We start from the raw sequence: 21,964 nt of genomic DNA, 5'->3' as shown, positions 1-21,964 counted from the left end.
TAGAGATATCACACTCATCTGGATGCCCCAAAGTCAACACTAAGGCTTCTGCCATTTCTTCATAGGCAAGCCCTTAAGACTTCACTCAGACCCTGTTTACACCTAGTCTACGTACAGTTCTAAATATCCTGTGGAAATCTGGCTATCCAGCCCACAGGAAATCTGAACAACACAATTAGAAGGAACACAGCTTATTCACCTGATAATCAAGGCAGCAAATAGTTTTTCGTATTGCCATAAGAACGCAATTAGCCACTGAATTTTCAGCAATTTTCTTGAGGAAATTGCTTTCCATCTCTGAGCCTCAGTTTCTATATTTGTTTGTTTGTTTGTTTGTTTGTTTCATGTGAGAAAGATGATAGCTCCCTATGCATAATTCACGGGCCTGTGCTATTGCTCAAGTCAGCTATTGTGCTGGATCATTTACAGTGCTTTTAGCTTCAAGTAATGAAAACACTTACTTAGATTAACTCGGACAACAAAAACATTTATAACAGGAAGTCTAGAGGTATGTCGGCTGCTGGGTTACTTAATTCAGCAGCTCAACAATGTCACTGAGGACCATCTGGCAGACAACATGATGTAGTTGGCTCTTTTCTTTAGTGGCAAAACTTGAACTAGAACAAGAACTGGACATAACCATCTAACAATGAATTCAGAGTTCTGTATAGTGTCTGTGCTCTCTTAGGATTGTGGATATTCCGAAGTCAGCAACTGTTTTCTGTGTGAGGCTGTGTTAGGGAGAAAAAAATGGCTGGAAGTTGAAGAAACTATAATATCTTAGGAGAGCTCTTGCTGTCTAATTGGCTGTGAAGCCCCGTAACTCCAGGCAAGATCTGATTTTGTGCTAAGATTCAAGGTATATCAGAATGGAAAATGGTCAAGGAGGTTGGAGAGGACATGGTCTGTTTACGATGCTTCCGGTTAGGAGTGGTAAAAACATTGGATACTTAGAGGGAAAGAATGGGAAGTAAAGCTGTCATGTATTTCTAGTGCCAAGGTGCAATGACTGGGTTTTCTCTTTTAGGGTACATTGCACAATATAAGTAGAGGAGTTTGACATGCTCAGATTTATGTTTCTGAAAGACTAGTATGAATGCAATGGCACGCATGGATTTGGGGAGGTGGGATGTGAGACCAGAGGTAGCTGGTTTCTTAAGATGCTGTTGCAATATTCCAGGACAGAAATGCTGAGAATTTGACCTAGGTCAGGGCAGAGGGGACAGAGAAAAAAGGCTGAGAATCCTTCAGGTGTTAGTCTCAGACTGGTGGTTGATGACAGATTGGATGTGGGTGGTGAGGAGTGTTCAGGCTATGGGGACCTTCAAGTTTCAGGTGTGGCCCCCAAGGACCACTAGTGCCCTTCGCTGAGATGGGCCCCATAGGAGAGAAAGGGTGCCCTGTGATAGAAGTTAAGATTTAGGTAGTTTGGGATGTGTTGACTCTGAGGTGTCTGTGGTATGTCTAGGTGGACATTTCCAGGAGGAAGTTGTATATATCAGAATGGAGCTTGGGATACAAGTCTAGTTTAGAGATGGACTTATTAATATTATGAATGCTATTGTATAGCACTGAGTGTTTTAGAAAGCATCTTCATCCTCATGATTTTATTTAATCCTTACCCCAATTCTATGAAGTAGAGATTGTTTTTCCCACTTCCCAGCTGAGGCAACTGAGTCCGAGAGAAATTAGATGACTTGCCTAAGATGGTGCGCTCAGGAAGTGACAAAGCTGGGGCTAGAAGGCAGGCCCCCTAATGCCGAATGCCACACAATTTCCACTGCTCTTCAAATAGCCAAGTCAGCTGCACAGAGATAGTGGGACAAGCCATGGGAATTGCTGAGGTCCCTCAGAAAGCCTACAGAGAACACGAAGAGAGTTGGGCAGAAGACGGAACCCTAGAGTTGCCGTGGAAATAGACGTGAGCTGCTTGCAGCTGGGCCTGCGGAATTCTGATCGATGGGACATTATGATTCCACTTGCCTTTGGACCTCGCCTGGGCTCTTGGCCTTGGGGATATTGCAACTTCACCTTCCCAGCTTTCCTCCCGTACCCACTCTAGCCCCTTCCTCCCTGTACTTCTGCTGAAGTCACTCAGTTCGTAGTTCAGACCTTGGCTCTGTTGGTGGTACCCTGAGGCTCTGAACTCTGGCTGCATCCCTAGATGGTTGACTCATGGGACACACCCTGGGCCTCCCTGTTTGGGTCTTAGACCCTGTCCAGGGCTTAGGCTGGCTTGGCTTCAAGTTCTGGGTGCCAAGGCCCAGGGAATGAGTTCAGACATATTTCTTCATCCCCTGTCAGACTTGTTTTCTTGCCCAGTGGGTCATGGAGGAAGGGCTATGATCTGCTTGACTGACAAACAATCCCCACTGAAGGTACACATGGCATGTTAGACAGAAATGAAGGCTTTGTAAACTGGAGGGCAATTCTCCAGGTGGTCCTTGTGGGGAGGCAGTGAGGAAAATCCGAAAGGCAAGCATCAACTCAGGGGTGCGTTGGAGGCGGGATGGTGCCAAGGAAGACGATGGGAGCTCTGGTTTCTGTCTTCGGGGAAACCAGAGGTAATTTATTCCTGTCCACACATCAGGGGAAACTGAATGGCAAAACTGTGCTGAGGACAACAATACTTCTTATATCACATTGTCCAGCCTGAAGAGTAAGGGATCTGCATGAAGGTGTCTAAAGGAAGTCCACCACTTTAAGCACCACTTTAAGGTTTTTGAAACGAATTGTTTAAACCACACATAGGAGGGGACAACCCCACAAATACGTGGAGTATGGCACATTTTTCTACCTTAGCCAAACGAAGCAGACCAGACATATCTAACATCTTCCTAATGCTCCTAGCTCTTATTGTGAATGAACTTCTTGTCATGCCCTTGGCCATGACAGTTGTTTTCTTGGTTTGCTACTTAGATGTAGTCACTCTACTCCTATGCAGAAATGGCCCCAGATAGATGTGTTCCTTGAATGAGTGTATCTCTTTTTACAAGGTGTCTTTTCTCTCTTCACTGCCAACTGCCACTTCACGATTATCAGCAAGGCTGCGTCTTGCATTAAATCACTTCTTCTTGCTATTTCTCCTTTGCTTTGAGATTGAAATTTAGATGCATGTTTTATAGAACTTTATGCGAAGTTCCGGGCTCTGGCTAAAATCCTGAAGGAGCCCCCCTCTGAAAAAGTATGGAGCTGGGGCTTCATGATGGCCATGTCAGTTGCTCTGAGGCTTTCCTACCCTACACCGCCCCCCACCCCCACCCCCTGTTGTGTTCTCAGTAAGCACAGCTTCTTAATTCTTTTAGGTAATATTTTCCGAGCACCTATCATATGTCAGAGATCCTTTTAGAGGCTGGGGATACAGAAGCAAGCAAAATAGAAACAAGGTCCCTGGCCCCATGAAGCTTGAATTTCATGGGAGAATACACTTTAAAAAATAAGTACATTTACTCTGTTCTTAAGGTTCCACATATAAATGAGATCATATGGTATTTGTCTTTCTCTGACTCACTTATTTCACTTAGCATAATGTTCTCTAGGTCCATCCATATTGTTGCAAATGGTAAGATTTCATTAGGGTTGCTAGAAGGGAGAGGGGGGTGGGCATGAGGGAGAAGGGGAAGGGATTAGACAGCACAAATTGGTAACCACAAGATTGCCATGGGGATACGAAAGACAATTTGGGGAATATAATCAATAATGTTGTAAAGAATTTTGTAGTGTCAGATGGACACTTGTCTTATTAGGGAGACCACTTCATGAATGGTGTAGATGCCTGACCACTGCGCTGTACACCTGAAGCTGAATAATATTGAATGTCAACTATAATTTAATATAGATATATAGTCACAGGATGTGAAGTACAGAATAGGGAATAGAGTTCATAGAATTGTAACAGCTATATACGATGTCAGAGGGGTAGTAGATTGGGGGAGGGAGTTATCACTTTGTGAGGGGTGTAAATGTCTAACTATTACATTGTTTTGTACACCTGAAACTAATAAAAAAATAAGTACGTTACAATGATATTAGAAGATGGAAAATACATAAAGAGAAATAAGGCTGGGGAAGGGAATGTTGTAGTGCAGAGGGTGCAGGTCATTATTTTAAATAGGATGCTGTGATTGATAAGGGGATCAAGTGGAGGGACTGAAACACCTGGATGTCTGAGGGGACAGCATTCCAGGCAGAAGGAGGAGGAGTGCAAAGGCCCCAAGGTGGGTGGACACATGCCTGCTGTGCTGCAGAAAAAGCAATGGGGCCAGCATGGCTTAAGGAAGAGTGGGCCAGGGGACAGTGGTAGAGACATGAGGTCAGGAAGTTGCCTGGGGGCTGCATCCTGTAAAACCTTCAGAACCACTGACAGGACAGTTTTCACTCTGAAATGGGGGATCATTAAAGAGGTTTTGAGCAGAAAAGTGGTGTTAGGGACTGAATTGTGTTGATGTCCTAACCCACAGTGCGTCAGACTGTGACTGTTTTTGGAGAGAGGGTCATTAAAGAGGTCATTAAGGTTAAATGAGGTCATTAAGGTGGGGCCCTAATGCAGCATGACTGATGTCCTCATAAGAAGACATCATATCCTAAGGAGATTAGGATACAGACCCACACAGAAGGATGACCATGTGAAGACATAAACAAGATGGCCATCTGCGAGTCAAGGAAAGAGTTCCCAGAGAAAATGAACCCTGTTGACACCTTGATCTGGGATTTATGGCCTCCAAAATTATGAGAAAATAAAAATCTCGTTTAAGCCACCCAGTCTGTAGTACTTCATGATGGCCGCTCTAGCAAACTCATAATACAAGTGGCATGATCAGCTTGACTTTAAAAATAGCACGCTGACCCCCGTGTGAAGGAGGAGCTATTGAAGCACAGCACAAGGGTGGCCACGTAAGTGACCTGTGGATACGAATATTGAGGAAGTGTAGGGAATGTTGTTCAGAAGTATGTATTGGACCCAGCATTGAAGGCGTTGATGGACAAAGGATTTCACAGAGCAGAATGGAGGGTACGCCAGGGAATGCGAGTGACACGTACAAAGTGATTGAGAACCTGTGTTAAGCAGTCGCGCAAAGGACATAAAACATCTTGGTCTGGCTACACCTAGGGATCCCTATTGGGAACACATGCCGCCATCTACCTGCCAAGGTAAAGAAGGTCCTATTCTTGTGGGCCTTTGTCCATGCCCTGGGAAGTATGAGGATGGGGCAGTAGATAAGTCCGAAATGGAGGTGAATAGCTAAGAACCATATAGCAGATCGTTATAGCAAGGCGGAAAGATGGAATATAGGATAGCAGAAAAAATTACAGGTGCTTGGAGTTGGAAGATCGGGGTTATGATCTCAGGTTTGCCACTTGTAGGGCAGATTTCTTCTTTGAACGTTGGTTTATTTCTCTTTCCATTGGAGCTGCAAATTCACACCTTGCCTGCCTCGAGTGTGCTGGGATGCTCAAGTGTGATAAAGGCGGGGGAAGATCTGGGGTCTTTCCCCTAGTTCTACTTGGTGGAGCACTCCTGATCACTTCCAGTTTGGCACTGCCAGGTTTTAATGGAGTTTTGCTCGAATCAGCTCTTAAATATTTCAATATGCCTCAGTTTATGCTTTAACAGCTCTATTATTAGTTCTTTCTTTAGTGGCTTAAGTTGTCCATAACTAATACAAAGGATAAGGGTCCTCATTTTTTGTGCTCCCTCTCAGCCACCGATCTGGAATTTGGAAGCTCACATTTAACCATACTGAATCAAAGTAAGAAGCCACAAATTCCTCAAGATTGGATGGTTATCCCCTTGTTACCTGGCCTCACTCAGAAAAAAAGGGGCCTGTATGTGGCACTTCCTGTCATGCCAGTACTTGGCAGTTGGCCTTCAAGAGAAATCACTCTTACAGAAAGGCTTCCGGTAGAGCGAACAAAACTAGGCGGAAGTGATTCAGGCCTGGTTCCGACATTGGGGCATTCATGGCAAGGTACTGAAAGGTATCTTCTCGGCTTCCAACTTGCTTGACTTCCCCAAGGTTGCTAAAGATTTTGTGCCCTCCAAAGTCTACATGCATTATGGCTCAGGCTTTGAAGCAGGGAGAGCACACTCTTTCAGTCAGATGAAATCATTCTTTGGTGGTGGGAAGGCCCCAAGATGAAGACTATCTCCAAATTCTTCAGGCTGCTTTACATTTTCCAGGAACATCATCCTTTATTTCAAGAAAGTTTAGGGAGCTAGAAAAGAAGTGAAACAAAGGGCGGCCAGATGGCTCAGTTGGTTAGAGAGTGTGCTCTTAATAACAAGGGCTGCCGGACCAGTTCGATTCCTGCATGGGATGGTGGGCTGCACCTCCACAACTAGAGTGAAAATGGTGACTGGAATTGGAGCTGAGCTGTGCCCTCCACAACTAGATTGAAAACAATGACTTGACTTGGAGCTGATGGGTCCTGGGAAAAACACACTGTTCCCCAATAAAAATTTAAAAAGTGAAAAAAATACCCAGTGAACTTTCTTAGAGGGAAAAGAGGTCAAGTTACGACAGTTGTTCAATTTTTAATTTTTTTTAAAGATTTTTACTGGGGAATTCGGGAGATGGGAACAGTGCTGGGGAATTGGGGAAGGGGAACAGACAAGTTGCTGTCCTTTTGTTCTTCAGTTTAGTTGTGGAGGACGTTGCTTCACTGGCCCAAGTTGGCACCATCATTGCGCTCTTCCCGGGCGAGGCAGATCAGTCGCCGGCTTCTGGATGGCAGCTCACTGTGGCTGCTGGCTGCTCACGCTGGCTGCTGGCTGCACACAGTAGCCCATGGCAACCCACTGCCACAGGGGCTGCAGCCTATGCCGTCACCTGCGACTCAGGGCAGCCCAGCTCCAGGTTGAGCTGTTGTTCAGCATCTTAGCTGTGGAGGGCAGTGTCACTGGCCCTCATATGTGGGATCCGAACCGGGGTTCTCTGGCATCCCAAGCCAGTTCTTAACCATCGCGCCACTCGGCCGGCCCGGTTGTTCAATTTTTTAGAAGGCTGCCTCTGGAGGCTGGAACAGACTGGCACTTGAGTTAGTAGCTCACTGAGGAAATTCTGGAACGCCACTGCTGATATACAAGGCTCAGAATCCAAATGCATTGATGTAACTACTGGGACACTAATGCCCAGAGAGGGCAACAGAATTGCCTCTGGTCACCCAGCAGGTCGGTGTTGGAATTGCTATAAGAACTAATTTGACTACCTCCTTGTCTCATTACTGCCTTTGTCCAAATTCAAACATAAAATCTAGCTTTCTGGGGCAGCCGTGAGTCGCCGGCGACGGCGTAGGCTGCAGCCCCTGTGGCAGTGGGTTGCCATGGGCTACCGTATGTGGCCAGTAGCCAGCGTGAGCAGCCAGCAGCCACAGGGAGCGGCCATCCAGAAGCCGGCGACTGATCTGCCTCGCCTGGGAAGAGCGCAATTATGGTGCCAACTTGGGCCAGTGAAGCAACGTCCTCCACAACTAGACTGAAGAACAAAAGGACAGCAACTTGTCTGTTCCCCTTCCCCCCAATTCCCCAGTGCTATTCCCATTCCTGCAATTCCCCAATAAAAATCTTTTTTTAAAAAATCTAGCTTTCTGGAAATTATTTTTTATGTCTATGGATTTTACACAAAAATTTTTCCTCCATCAAATTCTTGCTGCTTGGGTAGCTTAGAAGAGTTGCTAAGCAAAAACCATGAACTGCCTCTAATCCATGGGGCCTATACTGAGGGGACACACGTAAGAATAGACTTTGCTCCATTCTGCTAAGCCTCTGAGTCACAATTGCTGGCCATCCTTCTACAAAACACCCTAAAAACGCTGTGTGTCGTGCTTCTCACGAGTCCTGTCCCTTCCTCTTTCCCATTGACATTGAACCTGTACGTGTGGGATGTGGGATCTGGCACTGTTTTGGGCAAACATTTCTTTGTCTGTCTCTGAGGACCCTCTCAGCAAGAGCCTCGCAAAGTCCAAAGGCAGGAACCTCTCCCCCCAACTGTAGCTCTCTAAGGGGGCATAGGACAAAGATCATGCAAGTGACTCAGCAATGTCTGGCAAGCACTTCTAAAGAGTTTCAGCTCAGGCTGAGACCTGGTAAGCAGATTATTTAGCAAGCAATCAGATTCTTTCTTTGCAATTAACAGTGCAGTTTGATTTGTGTGACATCAGGCAAGATGATCTGTGTGACAGTTCGAGATGGGTTTGAGGAAGTGGGGCCCACCCAATCTCTCCAGAAACAGGTGTTCTCTTTAGTGAGTAGGACCATCAGCAGAGCCAGGTAGTGGAGAGAAATAAGCCCCAAAGGCCAGGGAAAGTGCGTATGCCAGCAAACAGATGAAGCACGTCTTGAATCTTCATGGCCATCGGAACCAGCCGAGGGGCTCGTTCAAAATGCAGATTCCTGGACCTCGCCCTGGACAATTGAATACAGTGCATCTGGGGAAGTTACTTCTGTTGCTGGTGGCTCAAGGGAGGACTGCATGTTGATCATTGGTCTCAATTATCCAGAGACTCACCTGAGGCAGCAGGGTCAGGAGAGCTGGAAGTTTCTTCTTTCCATCTTCAAATATATCCATTACCTCATTTGGCCATCTAGTCCTTGGTCAGCGTTCTACCTGAATCTGTGAACAATAGCCCTTAATACTGTACAGACCTTCTCACTTCTCAGTTTTTTTTATATTATTTTTTCAATTACAGTTGGCATTCAGTATTATTTTATATTAGTTTTAGGCATACAGCATCATGGTTAGAAGCTATATAACTTACGAAGTGATCCCCCTGATTAGTCCAGTACCCACCTGTCACTGTACATAGTTATCGCAACATTATTGACTATATTCCCCATACTGTACTTTACATCCCTGTGAGTATTTTGAAACTACCAATTTGTACTTCTTAATCAATCCCTTCACCTTTTCCACCCAGCTCCCAACCCTTCCTCCCCTCTGGCAACCATCAGCTTGTTCTCTGTATCTGTGAGTCTGTTTCTGTTTTGTTTGTTTATTTTGTGCTTTAGATTTCACATATATAGACCTTCTCAGTTTCTAAAATGTCTCCTTCATCTGCTTCTCATGTCACCTTCATCTGCTTCTCATGATAGCCCTGGGGTGGAGCTGGTATACTGGCATGAATATCTCATTTCACAGACCCAAATCTTCATAGCTGAAGTTGCCAAGCTGTGATTCAAACCCTAGACTTCGGGGCCAGCTGAGCAGCTCAGTTGGTTAAGAGTTGGCTTAAGAGCGCAAGCTCTGAGCATCAGGGCCGCCGGTTCGATTCCCACATGGGCCAGTGACACTGCACCTGAGCTGAGCTGTTGCTGAGCTGCCAACAGGTGGCAGGATGGCTCAGCTGGTGTAACAACAAGACTGCCTGTTCGATGGTGGGCTACGCTCACCCACAACTAAGACAGAACTCAGCACCTTGAGCTGAGCTGCTGCCCGGATGGCTCAGTGGACAGAGCATACACTCTTAACAACAAGTCTGCTTGGTTCGACTCCTGCATGGAATGGTGGCTACGCCCGCCCGCAACTAAGATTGAACACAGCACCTTAAGCTTAGAGGCCACGAGCCACCAACGGGCAGCCAGATGGCGACTGGCGCCCTCCACAACGAAGATTGAAGAACAACAACTTGGCTGGTCCCCTTCCCCAATTCCCCAACACTGTTCCCCTCCCCTAATTCCCCCAATAAAATCTTTAAAAATCATAATAAAATAAAAAACAACAACACTCTCTTTTAAAAAACCAAAAACAAACAAACAAACAAAACCCCTAGCCTTCAGATTCTAGCTCAGGAAGTGTCCTGCTCCCCCAACCTGTAACCTTTTTAACCAAGAGGCATCGAGCTTCTGATGTTATTCAACTACAACAGGTCTTTCAGAGGATTTGCCATTTCTTCTAATCCCTGAAGTATGTGAAAAGTTAGACTCAGAGGCACTCTTGGCTGTGAACACTATGGAGCAATTTCTTGAAGCCAAATCTCAAGAAAATACTCCTTTGTCACTAGGCCTCCCATCACCCTCTCGCTACCCAAGATCCAGTCCCGAGCTCTGCTGTCCTTCTTCATCAGAAGTCTTAGTCCCCTGCAGGAGGGACTAGCCCTCTCTGAACAGGGCACCATCCGCCATGCCTCTCCTTACTTCTTTCCATCAGAGCCTGCTGTCCAGGGCTGGGCTCCTTACCCCGGAATCACCAGGCCTAATGGTGTACACTAGTTTACTGAGGTCAGGGAAACCCAGGAGGCTTGGCTTAAAGCCCAGACTAGTCCTCAAGGAGGGCCTTTTTTCCATGTCTGCCAATCATCTTTCTAAAACTAACAATCCCACTCTGTATTTTAAGATATTGGCCCCAAACATGGGCTTCAGAGTAGGTCCCAGCTTCCCTAGTCCCCTGCCTCAGCTCTGAGGAATCAAAGGCTCTCCTATCTTTCCCATTCAGAATCTCCTGTTTTCTTATGGGGAACGTCTCGGGGGCTTGTTCGGAGCCGCTGGGTACTTGCACAGAAGCCCCAATAAGGTCACACTCCTCGGGTCTGAGAAGACAGTTTGCCAGTTGACTTCTCTCACATTTCCCTGTCCAAGAAGACCCTCGCTTCAGCCTGAAGATGACTTCTGTGTTTAACACAATTTAATGGAGAGTCTGATATGTCTGTTCCAAGCACTGTAGCAACCTGGCAACATAGCAGCAAACAAAACAGAAAGAAATCCCTGCTATTGTGAACCTTACATTCTAACAAGGGGGTATGCACAATGATTGACACATATGATGTGTAAAGTGTGTACTACATTTGAAAGTGATGAGTGCTAAAGTGGAAAGGTAAAAGAGAAGACAGGTAAGGTGTCTGGTGAGTGCAGGAGTGTGTGTGTGTGTGTCTGTGATTTTTTAATTAGTTTCAGCTGTACAACACAGTGCAATAGTTATAGTTCTTATCGCACACAAAGTGACAACCCCCTCTCCCAATCCGCTGCCCCACTCCCCTCCCCCAATATCATACATATCTATCACAATTCCCTTGACTCCAGTCCCACACTGTACTCCACATCCCATGACTATATATATATTCACTTATAGTTGACATACAATATTATACAACATCAGCTTCAGGTGTACAGTGCAGTGACCAAGCCTCTACCCCATCCATGATGCGGTCTCCCTAGCAAGACATGTGACCATCTGACACCCTACAAAATATTTACAGCATTATTGACTATATTCCCCGAACTGTCTTTCATATTCCTGTGGCAATATTGTAGTTACCTATTTATGCTGTCTAATCCCTTCCCCTTCTCCCTCACCCCCACTGTGATTTTTAATAGATGGTCAGTGAAGGCCTCATTTGGAAGATATCATGAGATGAGCGGTGAGCCATGCTGTGGATATCTGGAAAAACAGAATTGCACACAGAGGGAGGAGCGAGTGCAAAGAGCCTAAAGCAAGAGCATGCTTGGTGTGTTCCAGGGAAAGCAAGGAGGCCAAGTGTAGCCAACGAGGAGTGAGCAAGGCCAAGAGCATTAAGAGTTGAAGTCAGAGAGGCTGGAGCAGGGAAAGAGGAGCAGATCATCAGGAGCTTTGGTCACTGGAAGGATTTTAGCTTCTACCATGACAGAAAATGGGGAGCCATTGTATGACATGACAAGGGGGAATCAATCTGGTTTAGGTATTTTAAAACTCTGCTTCATTAGAAAAAAAAAAATATATATATGAGATTCCTGTGAATACTTTATAGTTGTTATATTCCTGAGACAATTTATAGTTGACATTCAATATTATTTTATATTAGTTTCAGGTGTACAGCGCAGTGCTTAGGCATTTATATAATCTATGAAGTGAGCCCCCCAATAAGTCCGGTACCCATCTGACACCATACATAGTTTTTACAACATTATTGATTATATTCCCCATACTGTATTTCACATCCCTGTGACTATATTGCGACTACCAATTTGTACTTCCTAATCCCTTCACCTTCTCCCCTCCCCACAACTCCCTCCCATCTAGCAACCATCAGCTTTTTTCTCTGTATCTATGAGTCTATCTCTGTTTTACTTGCTTGTTTTTTTCTGTTCTTTAGATTCCACATTTAAGTGAGATCATATGGTATTTGTCTTCTTCTGTCCGACTTATTTCACTTAACGTATTACTCTGCCATGAAAAAGAATGAAGTCTTACCATTTGCATTGGAGTTTTTTTTTACATACAAGAAAATGCACCCAGTTTCACTATAGTACAGTTGAATAAGAATCTTTTAAATGCACACAGTTGTGCAGTTACCATCACAATCAAGATACAGAATACTGCATCATCCTAAGAAGCTCCTGAATGTGTTTTGAAGTCACCACTCTCCCCTCTATCCCTGGTAATGCCATTTATCGAATCACAATGCATTAGCTTTGCCTATTCTAGAATTCACTTAAGTGGAATCATACTACTTGGGTTCCTTTATGAATGCCTTCTTTTGCTAAATATCATGTCTATGAAGTTCATCCATGTTGCATGTAGCAGCAGTTCATTCATTTTTACTACTGAGTAGTATTCCACTATATAGATATACCACAGTTTGTTTACCCACTCACTTGTTGATACATACTCGTATCATTTTCAGTTTGGGGCAAACATGAATAAACATGCTATGCAAATTTGGGTACAAATTATTCGTAGATGTGTACTTTCAATTCCCTTAGGTAAAAATCATACAGTAAACATTTGTATACTTCCATCGAGATGCTACCATTGTATTATTATATACGCTTTATCAAATCTGTCCGCCCCTCTATTGATCCATTTATCTTATTTTCTGTGTGCATTTCAAAGTAAATTAGAAACAAGAGTTATTTTCCTTATAAATATTTCATTGGGCATTGCATTAACCAGAACAATATTTGTTTACAGTTTTTTTCTTTCAATTTACAATTTATAGACAACGAAATGCGCAAATTTAACGCTATCACCTGAGTTTTGACAAATGTTTACACCTCAGTAAGCAAATCCGCAGAAAGATGTAGAACATGAATTATCCTTACCATCACCTCCTGCTCCTTCCCAGTCAATCCTTGTCTATACAGCAACTATTGTTCTAACATCTTTCCAGGAAGATTCCTTGGACTATCCTAGAACCTCATATAAATGGAGTCATACAGTATGTACTCTGTAGTGCAAGCCTTATTTTGCGTGGGTTGAGATTGCTCTTCTTTGCTCTATTTTCGAGACTCACTAATGTGTTTGTATGCATCAACAGTGCTTTCTTTTTATCACTGAGTAGCCTCCCATTGTATGGATAGACTGTATTTTGTCTATCCATTCTCCTAATGATAGACATTTGTTTTATATCTCAGTTTTGACTCATTGATAAAGCTGCTATGAGCATTCTTGTACAAGTCTTTGTGAACATATGTTTTCATTTCTCTTGGATAAACATGGGTAGAATGGCTGGGTCATATTGTAGGAACATGTTCAATTATAAGAGACTTCTAGAAATTTTTCCAAAGCGTTTGTAGCATTTTACATTACAGCCAACCATGTACAATAGCAGCAGTTTCTCCCTTAGTCTTTACATTTTAGCCATTCTAATGTATATGTAATAGTATTTTCTTTTGGTTTAATTTTGCATTTCCCTAGTGACTACTGATGTTGAATAGTTGTTTCATGTGTTTTAGGGGCATTTATATATTTTTTTCTTGCAAAATGTGTATTTAAATATTTTGCCCACTTTTAAAGTAATTTATTTGTCTTTTTCTTATTACGTTGTGGTTTTAAAAATTTTTTTAAATATATACCCTGAATAACAATCTTTTGTCAAATATATGTTTGGGGAACACTTTCTTCCAGCCTGGGACTTGCCATTAATTTTATTAATGGCATCTTACTATGAGCAGAAGTTTTCATTTTGATTGAGCCCATTTTATGTTTTTGTTTATTGTTATTTCCTCCTGTGGCCTAAGGAAACTTTGCCCACCCCCAATTCTTAAAAACATTCTCCTTTGTTTTCCTTTAAAAGCTTTAGGGTTTCAGCTTTTACATTTAGGTCTGTGATCCATCTTGAATTAATTTTAGTCTACGGTGCATGATACAGGTTCAAGTTTATTTTTTTCAATATCAATATCCGATTGTTCCAGTACCATTTGTTTGAAAGTTTTTAATTGCCCGCTTGTATTGCCTTGAAATCTTTATTAAAAATCAAATGTCTTTGTAAGTATGCACCTATTCCTTGGCTCTGAATTCTGTTCCATTGATCTATGTGTCAATCCTTACGACACTTCTACACTGTCTTCGTTACTGTAGGTTTATAAGTAGGTCTTGAAATCTGGTAGCATAAGACTCTAACTTTGTTCTCATTTGTGGAGGCCTTTAATTTTGATGAAGCTTGACTTATTTTTTTTTCTCTTTTCCTGGTTAGTATTTTTTGAATCCTGGATAAGAAATCTTTGCCCATTCAAATTTATGAAAATTTCTCCAACATTTCCATTTAGAAGTTTTACAATTTTAGCTTTTATATTTAGGTCTATGCTAAATTTCACATTAATTTTTGTGTATGGTGTGAAGGGTTAGAGTTCATTTTCCCCCCATAAAAATATCCAATTCCTGTAGCACCATTTATTAAAAAGACATTTTTTCCTTGTTGAATTGACTTGATGCCTCAATCTAACATCAATTAAATGTATGCGTGAGGGTCTATTTCTAGACTATCTCTTCTGTTCCATTGATTTTTGTCTAATTGTTATGTCAATACCATACTGCTACTTTGCTGCAGCTATATTTTATTTTATTTTTAAACTACTTTACTGGGGTATCGTTGACATATTAAAAAGCCGTACATATTTAATATATACAACTTAATTAGTTTGGAGGTAAGTACACACCCATGAAGCCATTATCACTATCAAGGCCAAAAACAGATCCATCATTTCCTTTACTATTGTGTGTGTGTGTGTGTGTGTGTGTGTGTGTGCGCGCACGCGCGCGCGTGTTAAGAACTCTTAACATAAGATTTACCCTCTTAGCAAAATTTAAGTATATAACACAGTATTGTTAGCTATAGGCCTTATGCTGTATGAAAGATCTCTAGAACTTATGTACCTCACATTACTGAAACTTTTTACCCCTTTAATCATCACCTCACCATTTCCCCCTCTCCCCAGCCTCTAGAAACCATCATTCTATTCTCTGCTTCTGTGGGTTTGACTATTTTAGATTACACATATAATTAAGACCATACAGTGTTTATATTTCCTTGCCTGGTTTATTTCACTTAGCATAATGCCTTCCAGTCCATCCATATCCTCATAAATGGCAGGGTTTCCTTCTTTTATACAGCTGAGTAATATTACATGGCCTGTATATACCACATCTTTATGCATTCATCCATCAATGGACATGTAGGTTGTTTACATATCTTGGCCAAAATGAAGACTGCTGCAATGAACATGGGAGTACAGATATCCCTTTGAGATCCTAATTTCAATTTCTTTGGATATATATGCCCAGAAATAGGATTGCTGGATCCTATGGCAGTTCTATTTTTAATTTTTAAGGAACCTCCATGCTGTGTTCTATAATGGCTGTACCAATTTATATTCCCACCAACAGTACACAAAAGTTCCCTTCTCTCTATATCCGCACCAAGACTTGTTATCATAATTTGGAAGAATTAATATTGTTATTGACTTTCGGTGGTGAACACACAATGCAATATATAGATGATGTATTATAGAATTGTACACCAGAAACCTATATATTTTTACTGACCAATGTCACCTCAATAAATTTAATAAAAATAAATAAATAAATAAATAAATAAGAGTGCTTTCTATTTAAAAAAATGTCAATACTACAAAAAGCCATCTATAGATTCAATGCAATCCCTATCAAAATTCTAATGACACTTTTCACAGAACTAGAAAAAACAATCCTAAAATTCATATAGAACCACAGAAGATCCCAAATAGCCAAAGCAATATTGATCAAGAAGAACAAAGCTGGAGACATCACACTTCCAGATTTCAAATTATGCTACAAAACCATCGTAACCAAAACCAAATGGTTCTGGCATAAAAACAGATGTATATATATATATATATACCAATAGAATAGAATAAGAATCTCAGAAATAAATTCATGCATATATAATCAACTGACCTTCAACAAGGGTTCTGGAAATACACAATGGAAAAGGATAGTTTCTTCAATAAATGATATTGGGAAAACTGAACCCAAATGCAAAAGAATAAAATTGAACTGTTATCTTACACCACACACAAAAATCTACTCAAAATGGATTAAAGACTTAAATGTCAGGCCTGAAACCTTAGTACTCCTGGAAGAAAACATACGGGAAAATCTCCTTGACATTAGTCTAGGCAATGATTTTTTGGCTATGACACCAAAAGCAATAATAAAATAGAGGGGTACACAAAAATTGAAAAGCTTCAGCACAGCAAAAGAAACAATCAACAGAATGAAAAGGTAACTTACAGAATGAGAAAAAATATTTGCAAACCATATAACTGATAAGAGGTTAATATCCAAAATACATAAGGAACTCATAAAACCAACTAACCCAATTTTAAAATGGGCTAAGGACCTGAATAGGCATTTTTCCAAAGAGGATATACAATTGGCTGACAAGTGTATAAAAAGGTGCTCAACATCACTAATACCAGGGAAATACAAATACAAGCCTCTGCACACTCACAGGGGACACCCACTTGGGCTCCTGGGGTACTCTACTTCATGCAGATCCCTCCTTTGTGGCACTCTGCCCCTCAAATTCCAGCCACTTCTGATATCCTTATCCCTGTATTCTGCCTTCTCACTCCACGAGAATGCCATGCTTTGCTTTGACTCTAGCTCACTGCACAGTGAGGGGAAAGCTTTCTCCAGGTCAAGAGTTAGGTGACTTGAGGCTTCCCTTGTGAGTTTACTTTGTCTTAGTTCTCTAAGTCATGTGCTTCCTGCTCTCCAATGCCTGAAAACAGTTGCCTCATATATTTTGTACAGTTTTATGGTTCTTAACAGCTAGAAAGCTTGTGTACGATACAAAAATTGTGCTTATGGTATGAAATGTATAGCATATCATAAATATGGGGAAAATACAATTATCACAATACCACCACCACTCAGGGAAGAACATTTGCATTTTGGGTTCTTTTCCTTTCCAGCATCTTCTTATATATACATACAAACATTTATGCAAAAGTGAGATCAGGCTGCATATATCATATAAGGTGACTGATTGGAAAATCAGCACATGACAGTTATGAAAGTTTTGAAAAATATACAAATATAAAAGATGAAAATAACAACTGCCTTAATCTCCCCATTCAAGGATAACCGCTGTGGGTGGCCAACTTTAAGTGGCTACAACTTCCTGTGTCTGGCTTATTCTTAGATAATGGAAATCAGTAGTGTTCAGCTCTCTCTTCCTGTCCCACGCCACCAACGGAATATAAAGCACAACCCTGCATGGTTTACAAGGTCTTCTCTGTAATCTGGTTCTATCCTTTTGTTTCCAGACAAACAACTGAAATCCAAAAAAGTTAGCTTCTTGCCCGTGAGAATTGAGTCTACCGCCCAGGTTTTCTATTCCTTGAAACACAGCGCTTATTGCTACATCTCGTTACTTCCCCCTCTATAAACCGAACAATCTCCATTGTCACCCCTCACCCCATCGCCAGTGCCCTTTGTGACTTGAAGGGCGTATAAGGAAGTAAAATTCAGCCTGGAGTGGCAGAATAAAGAGCAACTTCTAGGGGACACGGGAGGTAACAGTACGGTTGCTTTTTTGATTGGAGAGCAGGCCTGGAGGTCTTTCAGAGAGGAGAGAAGATGGCTTATTCATTCAATTATTCAGTTGTTCATTTACAGTGAAAGGGAAACAATTATTATTTTAAGAGCTAGCTGCAGTTTGAGTGTGTTGGTCCTGGAGGAAAGATGAATTTTATAAGAAAAATAATCCCTTGTTTATAAAATCATTGTACAGGGCCACACGGCCTTAAGAGGCAGAGCCTGTGGCCAAAGTGGAGGTGGGAGAGGCAAGAGCAACAAGAATGAAATATCTCAGGGCCGGCCAAGTGGCTCAGTTGGTTAAGAGTTGGCTTAAGAGCACAAGCTCTGAGCAACAGGGCTGCCGGTTCAACTCCCACAGGGGCCAGTGACGGTGCACCCGAGCTGAGCTGTCGCCGAGCTGCCAACAGGTGGCAAGATGGCTCAGCTGGTGTAACAAGACTGCCTGTTCGATGGTGGGCGTAGCCCACCTGCAACCAAGACTGAACTTGGCACCTTGAGCTGAGCTGCCACCCGGATGGCTCAGTGGATAGAGCGTGCGCTCTTAACAACAAGGCTGCAGGTTCAACTCCCGCATGGGATGGTGGCTACGCCCACCCACGAGTAAGACTGAACACAGCACCTTGAGCTTAGAGGCCATGAGCTGCCAATGGGCAGCCAGATGGCTACTGGCACCCTCCACAACAAAGACTGAGGAACAACAACTTGGCTAGTCCTCGTCCCCCATTCTCCAACACTGTTCCCCTCCCCCAATTCTCCAATAAAATCTTTAAAAAAAAGAATTAAATATCTCAGTATAATAAAGTAACAAGTGTCACTCTCCTCTGGTGAGCCAGGAAGAATGGAGTTTGAAAACTGGAATTGATGGAGAACCTTGGAGAGAGGAGGAAGAATTTAGAGAAGTAGCAGACAGGGTCATAAGGGTGAGGGTGACAATGATACTGTGGTACTATGCACTGCGTTCCCTGAGGTCACAGGAGAACCAGGTCTCATATTTAATTTCAGCTTGTTACTGTGCTGGGCTATAATCTCTCTCTGCTTCCTGCCTCCACCCCAGGTTTCTTTCTCTTTTTTTTTATTAAAATTTATTGGGGTGATAATGGTCAACAAAACTACATAGGTTTCAAGTGTACAATTCTGTAATACATCATCTATATATCACATTGTGTGTTCACCACCCAAGTCAGTTCTCCTTCCATCACCATATATTTGATCCCTTTTACCCTCATCTACCACCCCCCCCCACCCCGCTTACCCTCTGGTAACCACTAAATTATTTTCTGTGTCTATGAGTTTTTGTTTCTTTATTTGTTTGTCTTGTTCCTTTGTTGCTTTCAGTTTTGTATACCACATATCAGTGAAATCATATGGTTCTTGACTTTTTCTGTCTGACTTATTTCACTTAGCATAATAGTCTCAAGATCCATCCATGTTGCTGCAAATGGCAGTATTTCATCTTTTCTTATGGCAGAGTAGTATTCCATTGTGTATATATACCACATCTTCTTTATCCAATCATCTATTGAAGGACACTTTGGTTGTTTCCATGTCTTGGCCACCATAAATAATGCTGCAATGAACATCGGAGTACATATATCTTTACAGATAAATATTTTCAGATTTTTGGGTATATACCCAGGAGAGGGGTTACTGGGTCATATGGTAATTTCTTCCCCTTCCCCTTCCCCTTCTTCTCCTTCTCCTTCTCCTTCTCCTCCTCTTACTCCTTCATCATCATCATCATCATCATCATATTTATTGAGCAGGTATTACATGTGGGCACTGTGCTATTTAATGTGCATTATATCATTTAATCCTCACAACCATTCCATGAAGTGCAGGTTATTGATATTCTCATTTTTCAGATGAGGAACCAAGCACAGAGTAGCTAAATAACTTGTTCAAAGCGAACCACCTAGTAAGGGGTTCAGTTAGGACATAAGTCTAGGTCTATGCTCTAACACAGTAATCTTCACACTTTTGCAATTGCCCATCCCATCGGTTAAATATTTTTGATCATCTATCCCCAATATATGAATATTTATTTATAACTTATATACATGTACCACTGGACAATGTCTATATTATAAATATATTGTACCCTTATATTATAAAGCATATTTAAATCTAGAAGTTTTGGAAGAATGATATAAATATGAGCTAACTAATACCTGTAAATATCATGCAAATCCTAATGGCTTTACCCCACAGTCTGCCAATTTCTCAAGGCATAATATACACTTGATGCAAGGTTCATTATTTACAACAGTGATGAAATATCACATTTCATATTGTCTTGATAATTTCCACTTTTTGCCTTTTTTTTTGTCATATATGATTACCTTGTCATGTAGCTTACAAAGGGTTTGTTCCCAGACTAGTTGAAGTGTCAGTGGTGCCATTTTCTTGTCATTCGTGTATGCTTTTATTGTTAGTGTTATCTTCCATCTGCTGTTTCATTGCACAAAACTTTTTAAAGTACTTATCTACTTTGTGAGGATGATTTAAGTTCAAGTTAGATGATGCCTTTGTGATTTTAGTCATTCTAGCGTGTATGATTCAGTACTGTGGCTTTGATTCATACTTCCCTAATACCTAATAATGTTATCATCTTTTCATGTGCTTTTTGGCCACTTGAATATTACCTTTGGAGAAATGTCTGCTCAGATATTTTGTTCATTTTTTAGTTAGGTCATTTGTCTTTTTTTGAGTTGTGAAAGTTCTTTTTATATTCTAGATACAAGTGCAATATCAGATATATATTTTGCAAATATTTTCTCTCATTCTGTGTGTTGGAGAAATGTGAGGAAATTGGAGTCCTCATACAATGCTGATGGGATTGTAAAATGGTTCAGCTGTTTTGGAAAACCATTTGACAGTTAATAAAAAGCTAAACATAGTTTGCATATGACCCAGTAATCCCATTTCATCTACCCCAACTGAACTCACCCTCAGCACTCAAGGTCCAGCTTCAAGGTCAGCTACTTCATGCTTCCTTCACTGAATGCCTTGGGAGGATTTAATAGCTCCTTTCGCTGTGGCTCCCATTTGCTTACCCTTCAATCTCACACCACATCCATGGTCATGATCTTTTGTGGTCTGCCTGTCTCCATCCTTAGACTGCAAGCTCCTTGAGGGCGAACACTAGGTTTTCTTTCCCCTTGGCATCTCCTCCAGTGCAAAACATGCTTGCCAAGTGGGTTTTCAGAATGTATTATGGATGTGTAAGAGGCCTTGGTGGCATAAGCCCCATTCCTTAGAGCAGCGGTTCTCAACCTGTGGCCCAAAGGGGTCAACGTCCCTTTCCCAGGGGTCACCGGGTACTCGTCTGTGGGCGTATCTGCATGTGGGCCTGGAGACGGATAGAGGAGCGGTGTCTCGGTTCCTAAGACCATCGAAAATATGTGTTTCCCGATGGTCTTAGGTGACCCCTGTGAAAGGTGGAGAACCGCTGCCTTAGAGGAAAGGCAGTTCAGGTAGGTACTGGGAAATGGAAGTTAGGGCAAGGTGAAATCAGGGTCACCTGGTGTTTATGTATAGGAGTAGTGGGGCATCTGGGTACAGGGTTAATTCTCAGGGGTGATGAGTATAAAGCGCCTTCCCTAAGGATTGGTTACAGAGCAGGGACCACAGAGGTCCTTGAATAAGTAGACTCCTCAGAAAAGAGATCTTTCCTTCTTCAGAGAGTCTCCCATTTTTGTCATGTGGTTTACAGAGTTCTATCTGGTAGGGGCTTGGCTGCTCAGAGCTGATAGATCTGAGCAAGTGGGCAGCTGCGGGAATACGCCACCATGTACCACCAGATAGTTAGAAGTTTGAAATCACCCTTCACTTATGTCCTCACTTGGTATGCCTGGAATGAGCCCTCAAGCTTGAACACATAGGCCCAGAAATCCTGGCTTGATGGTTACAGGGACAGAGGGAGTGAAACTCAGAGAGAGGGAGAGAGAGAGAGAGAGAGAGAGAGAGAGAGAGAGAGAGAGAGAGAGAGAGAGGGAGATGGAGAAACAGAGAGAGAGAGAGAGTACTATATTGTACTGTAACATTTACTTAAATAGTCTGGGTCCCTCCAGTCAGTCTTTCAAGCCTGGGACCTGATTTGCAGTTTGGCATGGATTATGACTCTTCCTAGAAATTCCCACCTCTACCCCAGGATGCAATGAGGAACTGTCACACCTTCTGCCTGACTCCTG

The sequence above is a fragment of the Hipposideros armiger genome, unplaced genomic scaffold (genome assembly GCF_001890085.2).
Source record: "Hipposideros armiger isolate ML-2016 unplaced genomic scaffold, ASM189008v1 scaffold_1096, whole genome shotgun sequence".
Classification (NCBI taxonomy): Eukaryota; Metazoa; Chordata; class Mammalia; order Chiroptera; family Hipposideridae; genus Hipposideros; species Hipposideros armiger.
Note: the sequence above shows the minus strand (reverse complement) of the source record.